General features: G+C 39.2%; 2 pseudogenes; both read right to left on the bottom strand.

Annotated features, from left to right (window-relative positions):
• LOC101113546 (steroid transmembrane transporter SLC22A24-like) overlaps positions 1–7870 on the bottom strand; it is a 39817-nt pseudogene extending 31947 nt beyond the window's left edge.
• A 1259-nt stretch (positions 7871–9129) lies between these two features.
• On the bottom strand, positions 9130–10399 carry LOC105604101 (transmembrane protein 216-like; annotated as a pseudogene).
• Positions 10400–12128: the final 1729 nt, after the last annotated feature.

Genomic DNA, 12128 nt, shown 5'->3' with positions numbered 1-12128 from the left:
ATTAAACCTGAAAGGTATTTACACTGAGACACATATTAAATTGTCGGAAGCCAAACACAAAGAACAAAGTTTGAAAGCAGCAGCAGAAAAGTGGCTTTAACTTAAGAGAGAGTCCCCATAACATTATGATCAGATTTAAAAATTTTTTTCTCTCTGCTTTTTTTGGATCACTTTATTATTTAAGGCAGGATTGATTGGATTTTCAAATGTGAGTCCCCACCTTAGAGAACCAAGCCTGTCAATTTAGCCAGCAATGATTTTTGTCTCCCCCACCCCGCATTAAAAAAATGTCATTTCCCGAGGTTGACAAACTCTTGCTTGGTGACTTGTCTTCAATGGATCACTTTTTAGACAATGAAATATAAATTCCTTGGCCTCCTGTTGATTCCTCTTTAGTGGCAAACAAAGCTGTCACTGAAAGGCTGCCTGGAGCCAGGTAGCTGACAGGATTCAGCGAGGCTGATGGACACTCAACTGATTCTTTTCTGTATGCAGACTGTGCTCTGTCATGATAGAATGTAGATTTTAAAAAATTTATTGAAGTGTAGTTGATTTACAATGTTGTGTTAATTTCTATTATACAGCAGAGTGCTTCAGCTGTATATATTCTTTCTCATTATGCTTTATTATATGATGATTTATTTTTGCATCCAGGTGGTCCATATGCCTTGTGTACTTCCCAGATCCAAGCTGCTCACATTTCCAGATGCTCCATGAGGGCACAGTGCCAGGTGGGCCATGTGTCTCCTCAGGGGAGCTTGTCTCAGGCTGTGACACTTCTGGCAATACAATATAAAGCCCAGAAATAGATTATTTACATATAGAATCAACTTACATTTGACAAGAGTTAGGTGCTGAGTCATGTCTGACTCTTTGTGACCCCATGGACTATAGCCAATTAGGATCCTCTGTCCATGGAATTCCCCAGGCAAGAATACTGGAGTGGGTTGCCATTTCCTCCTCCAGGGGGTCTTCCCATCCCTGGGATTGAACTCTGCATTGCAAGCAGGAGATGTAAGAGATGAGAGTTTGATCCCTGGGTCAGTAAGTTCCCTTGAAGGAGGGCATGGCAACCCATTCCACTATTCTTGCCTGGGGAATCCCATGGACAGAGAAACCTGGTGGGCTACAGCCCATAGAGTCGCAAAGAGTCAGACACAACTGAAGCAACTTAGCATGCAAGCAATATTTGACAAAGGAGCCAAGAATACTTCTTGGAGAAAACATAGTCTCTTCAGTAAATGGTGCTGGAAAAGTAGATATTCATGCGTGAAAGAAACTGGACCCCTCTGTTATAGCACTTACAAAAAATAATACTCAAAATGGGTTAAGAACTTAAACATACAGCCTGAAAATGTATAACTCCTAGAAGGAGACATAGGAGGAAAGCATTTTGACATTGGTCTTGGCAATGAGTTTACTGATGACACTGGACTACAAGCTATATAAGCAAAACTAAACAAGTGGGACTATATCAAATTAGAAAGCTACTACACATTAGAGAAGTGATCCATAAATTAAATAGAAACTATGATATGACAGAAAATATTTTCAATTTACACATTTGATAAGAAATTAACATCTAAAATACTTAAGAAACACACATAATTTAATAGCAAAAAAAAAAAAAATCCTACCAATATAAACAAAGCACGTGAATAGACATTTCTCCAAGGGAGATATTAAAAAAGCAAACAGATAAATGAAAGCATTTCAATATCACTAATTAACAGGGAAATGTGAACCAAACTACAATGAGATACTACCTCACATCTGTTAAAACAATGATCATATAATCATTAAAGAATAAGCGATAACGAGTGCCAGTAAGCATGAGGACAAAAACGAAAACCATGTAGACTGCTGGTGGCAAAGTAAGCTGAAACAACCACTATAAAAAACAATATGGAAAGTCCTCTAAATACTAATAATATAACTATCATAAGATCTAGCATTCCTACTTCTGGATACAAAATTGAAAGAAATGAAGTCACCGTCTTAAAGAGATATCTGCATCTCATCTCCAATGTACATTACAGCACTATTTGGTGGCTCAGACGGTAAAGCGTCTGTCTACAATGAGGGAGACCTGGGTTCGATCCCTGGGTAGGGAAGATTCGCTGGAGAAGGAAATGGCAACCCACTCCCATGCTATTGCCTGGAAAATCCCATGGACAGAGGAGCCTGATAGGTTACAGTCCACGGGTCGCAAAGAGTCGGACACGACTGAGCGACTTCACTTTCACTTTACTATACTCAAGACATGGAAACAGCCTAGCAGTCTATCAATGGATGGATAAAGAATATGTGCCTTACATATAAAGTTCTCATCACAGAAAATTGTAACTATGTGAGGTGTTGTATGTGGTAACTAAGGTTATTTTATTAATTATTTCACAATACATACATATATTTAACTATTATGCTGTACATCTTAAACATACACAGTGTTAATGTAAGACATATCTCTTACATTATCTCTTGAAGGTGGAAATTGTAATTTTAACCAAATAATAATATTGTGTGTAATATTTTGAAGTTTGCTTTCATACCAATCAAAATTATACAGATATTCATGGAAGTTGCTATCAATAGCTTATTTCTTTCTGCTGCTGAATACATGAAATGTAAATACAAATGTTAGTTTAACCCATCATCTGATGAAAGCTATCTAGATAGTTTTCAGGTTTTATATTTGTTTGTTCACAATTGAGATATAATAGACAAATAAAATTTATAAGATTAAGATATACTATGTGTTAATTTGATACATTGTATATTACAATATGATCACCAACATTGTGTTAGCTAACACTTTATTCATGTCACAAAATTATCATTTCCTTTCTGTGGTGAGAACAGTTAAGATCTAGGCTGTTACTAAGTTTGAAATGTATAATGTAGTATTATGGACTGGTGGCTCAGTGGTAAAGAACCCACCTGCCAATGAAGGCAACCCAAGAGATGTAATTTGATCCCTGGATTGGGAGGATCCCCTGGAGAAGGAAATAGCAACCCACTCCAGTACTTTTGCCTGGGAAATCCCATGTACCGAGGAGCCTGGCAGGCTATAGTCCATGGGGTCACAAAGAGTTGGACACCACTGACCATGAGCACAATCATGAATCGTGGACGATGAAAATCACTAACTGTGCATTACACCTGCAGAACTTATTTATCTACTAGTTGCAAGTTTATACCATTAAAATTTTCATGAATTCCCCCAACTTCCAGCCCCAATAACTACCGTTCTAACTCTGTTTCCACGGGTTTGACGGGTTTAGATCTGACATCTGTTATACACAGAATGTGTCATTCTCTGACATCTCATTTAGCAGTGTTTTCAAGGTCCACCCATGTTGTCACGATTCCCTTTCCTTGTGGGTAAACAATATTTCATCATATATATTAGATGTATGCAACGGACATGTGTGTGTGTATATATACATGGTTATCCATCACCAAGTGGTTGACATTTAGATGGTTTCCATATCCTAGAGATTGTAAATAGTGCTTCAATAAACATGGGAGTGCAGTTATCTTTTTAATTTCCTTTTTTCATTTCCTTTGGATATATGCCAAGAGCAAGATTACTGGATCGTATGGCAATTCTATTTTTAATTTTCAGAGGAAACTCTTTGCTGTTTTCCATAGTGACTGTACTTATTTACATTGCCACTGACAGTGTACAGAAGTTCTCCCTTGTCCACATCCTCACCAGCACTTAACTATCTCATGTCTTCCTGATGATAGCTATTAACTAAACATCAAATCAAAGGAGAAATAAAGAATTTTATTTGAGCCAAACAGAGGATTATAATCTCAGAGAAAGCTGAGAAGTGTTTCACTTGTTAAAAGTCAAAGGCACAGTCCTATACACTTTTGAGACAAAGGATCATACATGAAAATAATACAGACATTTTATGAAGTTCACAAAAGGTACCTAGTTCAGATCTGCACATTTGAAGTGAGCAGCAGGTCTCTGTGATCCCTTATAGAATTAGGAAAACAGAAGTTAATCTTCTAAAGGGTTGCTGACATTGGAAGAAAAAGAAAAATAACACTGATGTTTATGATCAAACAGGCTTTATCACTTTTCTGGAGGTCTGGTTAATGTATAATGCAGAAGCACATTGCACTATGGTTTGCAAATATTTTCCCATCTGTACTATGTAACATTACTTAGCAGTAAACAGGAATACAGTAGTGATACAAAGAAAAGCAGGCATGACTTTCATATACACTATACTGAGCAAAAGCCAAATGCAAAAAAAAAAATTAGTCTGTAATTATATTTATGTGATGTTCTAGAGTAAGAAAAAATAATACCTACTGAAATATATAGTGGAGGAGAGAGGAGGTCTAGGGAACAATTCTGACTAACGAATGAACACAAAAGGTCTTTCTAGGCTGATGGAATTAATCTGCCTGTTTATAGAATTGTGGCTGATACTGATATATGAATTTATCCAAATACACTGAATTTTTTGTCTACTCCATACAGTCCTGAACGCACCCTATCTCATCAAATACATTGAATTTTGAACTTAGAATTCATATATGTGACCATGTGTGAATTTTATCTAATAAAGGAACCATGAACAATAACAAAGTGATGTGTATGAAAGTAATTACTACAAACATCTAGAGGGTGGTTTCTAATAAAATATTATTCTGGAGGGACAAATATGTGTCTTCTTAGTTACTATTGTGTTGCAGTTTGTAACTTTGATAGTAGTTAATAGCTGTTTTTTAATAATAATTTAAATATATATATATATATATATATATATATATACACACACACTCGTTTTATATACTTTTCTTTGAAGATACCGAAGGACGGGGAAGCCTGACATGCTGCAGGCCATGGGGTTGCAAAAAGGCTATAAAAAGTTAGATAAGGTTAGAGAGGTAAAGAGACAGAGGAGGCTAGATCTAATATTGAAGGTAAGAGTGTTGACTTTCATTCTGCATGAGATGGAAGCCACAAGAGATATTTGAGCTGAGATCTGGCATCACATGAAGAATTTTAAAAGACTTCACTGAAAAATTATGTGTGAATTGCTATTGCTACTGCTAAGTTGCTTCAGTCGTGTCCGACTCTGTGTGACCCCATAGATAGCAGCCCACCAGGCTAAGCCGTCCCTGGGATTCTCCAGGCAAGAACACTGGAGTGGGCTGCCATTTCCTTCTCCAATGCATGAGAGAGAAAAGTGAAAGTGAAGTAGCTCAGTTGTGTCCGACTCTTAGCAACACCATGGACTGCAGCCTACCAGGCTCCTCCGTCCATGGATTTTCCAGGCAAGAGTACTGGAGTGGGGTGCCATTGCCTTCATGTGAATTGGAGAAGGGAGAATAGTCCAGATGAGAAATGAGAGTGAATTAGACTTGGTAAGTAATAGTGCAGGTCATTAAGGGCAGTCAGATTTTGAATGCCACTTGAAGAAGGTGGCTCAGACAGTAAAGAATCTGCCTGGAACGTGGGAGACCCAGGCTTGATTCCTAGGTTGGGAAGATACCCTGGAGAAGGGAATGGCAACTCACTCCAGTTTTTTTGCCTGGAGAATCCCATGGACAGAGTAGCTTGGTGGGCTACAGTCCACGGGGTCACAAAAGAATCAGACATGACTGAACAACAAACACACAAACATTTGGATGTGAAAATACAGAAAACATTAGGATTTTAAGAAGTTTGGTGGGGCCAAACGTATTATGTGTATGTGTGTGTGTGCAGTAGCTCAGTTGTGTCCTCTCTTTGCAAACCCGTGGACTGTAGCTTGTCAGTCTCCTCTGTCCATGGAATTCTCCAGACAAGAATACTGGAATGGTTTCCATTTCCTTCTTCAGGGGATCTTCCAAGGGAGGGAGTCAAAAGGGGTGGCCTTACAGATGTCTCCTGCCACCTGCTGACCCCCAGGCATTATGAGACTTTACACTGGGCTTCCAGGGAAGGGAGGGCTGGAACTTGGCTCAACCAGAAACCAGACCAGACCAGAACAGAATCAGAATTTGAGTTCTCTGCCAACTGAAGGTGATCAGGCTCTGACCTTCATCTCAGGCTGAGGCCCTTTGACCAGACTTCTGGGTCCAGGACTGGGGCACTAGAAAAAATGGTAGGATAGGAAGGATTAAGAACATGAAAGAGAGAAAGAAGGGGAGAAAGATCAATAAAGCCTTTTTCCTTACCCAATCGAGGCTCTCTGGGGAGTCATCTGCATTAGAAGGAGACCAAGGGCAAGAGGATCCCAGTTGCGTCCACTGGGCCTGGTCTATTGGCAGGCAAGCCCATTGTTGAGTATCCCAAGTGGTTAGGATGTCAGTTGCAGCAAAGAAGAGTCCCCATCTGAGTCACCATTTGTTGTAGGAAGGGGAACTCCTTTTCCAGGGCCCAAAAGTAGGCTCTTATATAACACTTGGAAGTGAATTGTCTAAGGAGACACACAAACTGACCAAGCAAGAGGCTTTATTGGGAAGCGGCACCGGGGGGAGAGTGGTATGATAAGGGAACCCAGGAGAACTGCTCTATGGAATGCATTGTGTGTGTGTGTGTGTGTGTGTTAGTTGCTTAGTCATGTCCAGCTCTTTGGGACCCCATGGACTGTATCCCACCAGGCTCTTCTGTCCATGGAATTCCCAGGCAAGAATACTAGAGTGGGTTGCCATTTCCTGCTCCAGGGGAATTTCCTGACCCAGGGATTGAACCCAGATCTCCTGCATTGCAGGAAGATTCTTTTCCATCTGAGCTATAGGGAAGTCCTCCTGCGACTGAATAATTGAATGTATTATAGGAATGGTTAAAAATATAAATAGATGAGAAGAAAATGAGAAAGAATTTTTTTCTGTGAAAGAAATCAGAGAATAAGGCAGTACCTGAAGAAGAAAGTGGGTTCATCAGAAGTTTATTCTGTTTTCTGTTTAAGTTGGAATAACTCACTCCTTGTTTGTACATCAGGAGCCTGATAATTATTAGATAAAGCTTATCTCATGTTACAGAATTCTTCTATGTCCTGTATTTCCTTGTCTCACTGAAGGTTGGGGCAGATCTGATTCCACTGATTTAGTAGAATATGTCTTTAGGATGAAGGTAGCATCTTTCTGGGGCATCTTTCTTGGGAAGACTTTTGAGAAGGTCTCAATTTTCAGAACAGTCTTGCCTAGTAGAAATATCTCACATGGCCTAGGTGCAGTCTGTCTCCAGTAAGCAAACATGGATATGAACTCTGGTTTGGCCCCTTTATACTGTTGAAGGCTCTCAGTGAGATCAAATCAATGAAGTGAGCTGTAGCATATCAATGAAAAGGTCTTTTTGCTTGTGTGGTAACGTACTTTGATACTTTCCTCTTTATCTTTTTGTATGAACTGTCAGGTTTTCCTTTCTTGTTACCATAATTCTTGCATAAAACGTTTTCTAGTTTGGACAGTTTATTTTAACCTGATAACAACTAACTTCAATTGCGGGCAAAAGCTCTATGAATTTACTTGCCACAAACACACAGGGCATGTGATACTGGTGTCAGAATTTACATTTTCTTATTCTATATTTATAAAAAAGTTATGGTCATGAATTTTAATGCTTTTGTGTTTAACTTTTATGATGAGGCTAAAAGGTAATTTACATACCACCATCCCAGTGTTATATTATTATTTGTCTTTGCATTTACCTTCACCAGTGAGACTTGTCCTTTCTTATGTTTTTGTGTTGCTGCTTAGCATTATTTCTTTGCAACTTAAAGAGCTACCCGAACTTCTCTGAAACGATTATGTCGAATTCTTTGTCAGGCAGTTCATAGATATCCATTTCTTTAGGGTCAGTTCCTGGAGCTGTATTTTGTTTCTTTGGTTGTATCATATTTCTCCAAGTCTTCATGATCCTTGTAACCTTGCATTTTTGAAGAAGCAGTCACCCCTTCCAGGCATTACAGACTGGCTTTGGCAGGGAAAGTTCTACACCAGTCACATTGGCCAGAAACTCTGGACAGGCCAGTTGTCGGGGACCCTGGGTGGGCTGCCTGGTGAGGTCCACGGGCAGAGCCTAATGTCGGAATCCACAGACAGGCTTTCTCTTTCTTTCTGCCGTGAAAGAACTTTTAGGCTAAAGGGATTTTTCTCAGCGCTGCTTGTGTTTTGTTGACAGGAATGACAGGAGGAAAGTGAAGCTTTTCTATTTACCCTTTGAAATGAATCTTTTCTCATTTCTGTGCTGCACCAGGCTGATGAAACCTCTTGCCTGGATTCCGGGTGCCTCAAAAAGGAACTTTCATCCACGGGCAGTTGTTAAATTGGTGTTTCCATGGAACAGTAAGGCTGGGACATCCCCTTCTGCCATCTTTCTGATGCTGATCTTTTTTATCATTTGGGCTTTCATACGATGTTTAAGAAACCATTGACTAAACAAAACCATGAATATGTAATCTTATACTTTCTTCTGAAAATTCACAGTTTTAGTTCTTATATTCAAGTCCAGGATTCATTTTGAAACTTGTTTGTTTATGGTCATGTCTGACTCTTTGTGACTCCATGTACTATAGCCCACCAAGCTCCTCTGTCCATGGGATTTTCCAGGCAAGAATACTGGAGTGGGTAGCCATTCCCTTCTCCAGGAGGTCTTCCTGACCCAGGAATCGAATCCCAGTCTCCCACACTGCAGGCAGATTCTTTACCATTTGAGCCACCCAGAAAGCCCCACAGTATACAATAGAGGTCCTAAAACTTTATGTGTATGTATATCTTTTTCTCCAAGCATTATCTATGAAGACTGCCTTTCTCCCACTGATTTTTCTGGTCTCCTTCGTTAAAAATCAATTGGCCATAGCTTTAGGGTTTATTTCTGTTCTCTCAATTTTATTCCTTTATGTCAAATTCTGTTCTAATGCCTGAATCACACTGTACTATAGCTTTGCACTAATCTTTGAAAGTGAAAAGTGAAAGTCCTCTGAGTTTCTCTTTTCCAATATTGTTTTGGCTAATCTGTGTCTTTGAATCCATATTAATATTAATAACAAAGATATTACAAATTGACAATTAATGATAGAATTGACAATTAAAGTCAATTTCTGCCCCAAAAAGTCAGCTGAGATTTGGATGGAAATTGTGTTGATGCTATAGATTAACTTGAGAAGCATTGCCTTATTGACAACACTAAGCCTTCTTTTTTATTTTATTTTTTAATTTAAATTTATTTTAATTGGAGGCTAATTACTTTACAATACTGTATTGATTTTGCCATACATCAACATGAATCCACCACGGGTAGTATGAGGAGGGGGGTGATATCAGGATTGGGAATACTAAGCCTTCTAGAGCTATCTTTCCATTTATTTATTAGAGATCTTTATTTTCTCAGAACACTATTTTTTTGGTTTATAGTTGACAATTCTTACACTCCTATTAATTTGTTAACAAAAAGTACATATTATAAAACAATGTTTGTTTCATGATGAGACTAGAAAACTAACACTATGAGTCACTTAAAAAGTTCTGGAGCTCAGTCTGAGAAATGGGATGAGCAGCTTTTGTATCACTCTGGAAGCACACCCTCCTGAGGCATCCTATGCTCCTGCAGGACATGTGGGGCACAGCACACACGGGGAGCGTGTGGCTCAGGTCCTGCTGGAAGCCCAGGGAGCCTGCACGGCCCACCCAAGATGCTCTGGCCACAATGATCAAAGAGAAAAACCTGAGGTCAGAAGGGAATTGGTTCCTAGAGGGGCCAGGAAGGCCCCTCCCTATTCTGGAATGTAGAAGAGTCTCCCGGGCTGATGGTCCTGGTTGAGGAGATGGGGCCCAGTGGCCTTATGCTGGATTTGTTCCCCAGGTGTCTGTGCCAAGGAAAAGCTGCAACTTTTTCCAATATGGTCTGCCTCTTCTCACTGGTGAGGCTGAAGTACCAGATGTATGTGTGGTCTCAGCCTGTGAGGGCTGCTGGCTGAAATTTTTGTACTTTATGTCCTTTCCATACTGGAGGAAGTGGCCAGGGTTAGCACCTCAAGCAGCAGCTCTGAGCTACAGAAGAAGAGCAAGATGCCGTTCATGATGGCTTCCAGGCGGATCACAGAGGTCTGCAGCAGCAGATAATAGGAGGCCACCATGGTGGACAGGAAGGTCAAGATTAATAGCAAGTGGCATCTTCCATTGGCAGAAACTTCCCTTTCCACCAAAAAGTAGTCAAATTTCTTCAGTTCCAAGACACAGGAAGAGCATCATCACATCCAGTACTAGATTGGCTGTTGGATATGGAGCAGGAGATCTTTATACAGCACTACAGAGTTCTAGCAGGAAATAGGTAGCATAATACCATCCATTCAGAAAGGACAGGATTTCCAGGAGGGTGGAGGACAATCATTTACCTCCAAAATCTCACCTCGTGGTACCATCTTCAGACTTCCTCTATTTTTTCTGTGTATTTTATTCTCTGTGATACTCTTTTTTCTAATATAAATGCATTTATTTTAATTTGAGGTTAATTACTTTACAATATTGTATTGGTTTTGCCATACATCAACATGAATCTGCCACAGGTATACACGTGTTCCCCATCCCAACCCCCCTCCCTCCTCCCTCCCCGTACCATCCCTCTGGGTCATCTCAGTGCACCAGCCCCAAGCATCCAGTATTATGCATCGAACCTGAACTGGCAATTCATTTCATATATGATATTATACATGTTTCAATGCCATTCTCCCAAATCATCCCACCCTCTCCCTCTCCCACAGAGTCCAAAAGACTGTTCTATACATCTGTGTCTCTTTTGCTGTCTCGCATACAGGGTTATCGTTACCACCCTCTTTTAAATAGATTTTTATAAGATTTATTTTTGGAGTGTCTATTGCTAGTGTGGCTCAGATGGTGAATAATCTGTCTGCAATGTGGGAGGCATGGGTTTGATCCCTGGATTGGGAAGATCCCTTGGAGGACGGCATAGCAACCCACTCCAGCATTCTTGCCTGGAGAATCCCCATGGACAGAGGAGCCTGGCAGGCTACAGTCTATGGAGTGACAAAGAGTTGGACATGACTGAGCAACTAAGCACAGCACACACATTGCTAGTGTAGAGAAATACAACTGAGTTTTACAATTTATTTAGTATTCTGCAAAGTTGGTAAACTCATTTGTTATTTCTGATGGATATTTAGTGGATCCTTGGGAATTTCTACATATAAAATTATGTCATCTACAGATAAAGACAGTTGTATTTTTTATTTTCCTATATATATATATCTTTTATTTATTTTCCTTCTCTTAGTTATCCTCACTAAAACTTTGAATACTTTGTTGAATATGCATGGTGATAGTTGACATCATTATATTTTTCCTGAATTTATGGTGAAGAAATCAGTCTTTCAGCATTTAGGATAAAAATTTCTGTAGGTTCTTTATATTTGCTCTTTACTAGGGGATATAGTTGATACACTCCTTAATTGTACATCTTGTGGAGATTGTACATATGCATACACTTACAATACCATCACTACACTAAGGAACTATATACTAACTCCAGAAATTCCCTTCTGTTCTTTTGTAATCTTTTTAAATGAACATAACATAAGATCCATCCCTTTAACATATTATAAAATGCACAATACAATGTTGCTAACTAACTCAATAACTAACTCTATATAGCCTTATTCATCTTGAATAAAAAACTTTATACTCATTGGAAAATAATTTTCAACTTGTCTTATCCCTTCAGCTCCTGACAACTACCTTTCATTGCACTCTCTTCTTTTATGAATTTGACTGTTTTAAAACCTTGTATAAGTGGAATTATGCTGTATTTGTCCTTCAGTAATCAGATTATCAGGTATCATAATGTCTATATGCTTATACACGTTGTCCCAATGGCAGGATTTACTTCTTTGTTATGCACAAATAATATTGCATCTTAAGCAAGACTTAAACACAGACTTGGGACTCTAAAAATCTTCAAAAGAAAAAGATAGGGAAAATTTTCTTTGACATTAGTGTTGGCAATGATTTCTAGGATTTGGCATGAACATCGCAGGCAACAAGACCAAAAATGGAAAAGTGGGACATCAAGCTCGAAAACTTCTAAAAAGCAAATGAAATAATCAACAAAATGAAAAGGTATACATGCTCTTTGTTAGGGTGAAGTCCCCTTCCATTGC

Source organism: Ovis aries, chromosome 21, assembly GCF_016772045.2.
Source record: "Ovis aries strain OAR_USU_Benz2616 breed Rambouillet chromosome 21, ARS-UI_Ramb_v3.0, whole genome shotgun sequence".
NCBI lineage: Eukaryota > Metazoa > Chordata > Mammalia > Artiodactyla > Bovidae > Ovis > Ovis aries.
This window is presented reverse-complemented; position numbering and strand designations above follow the sequence as displayed.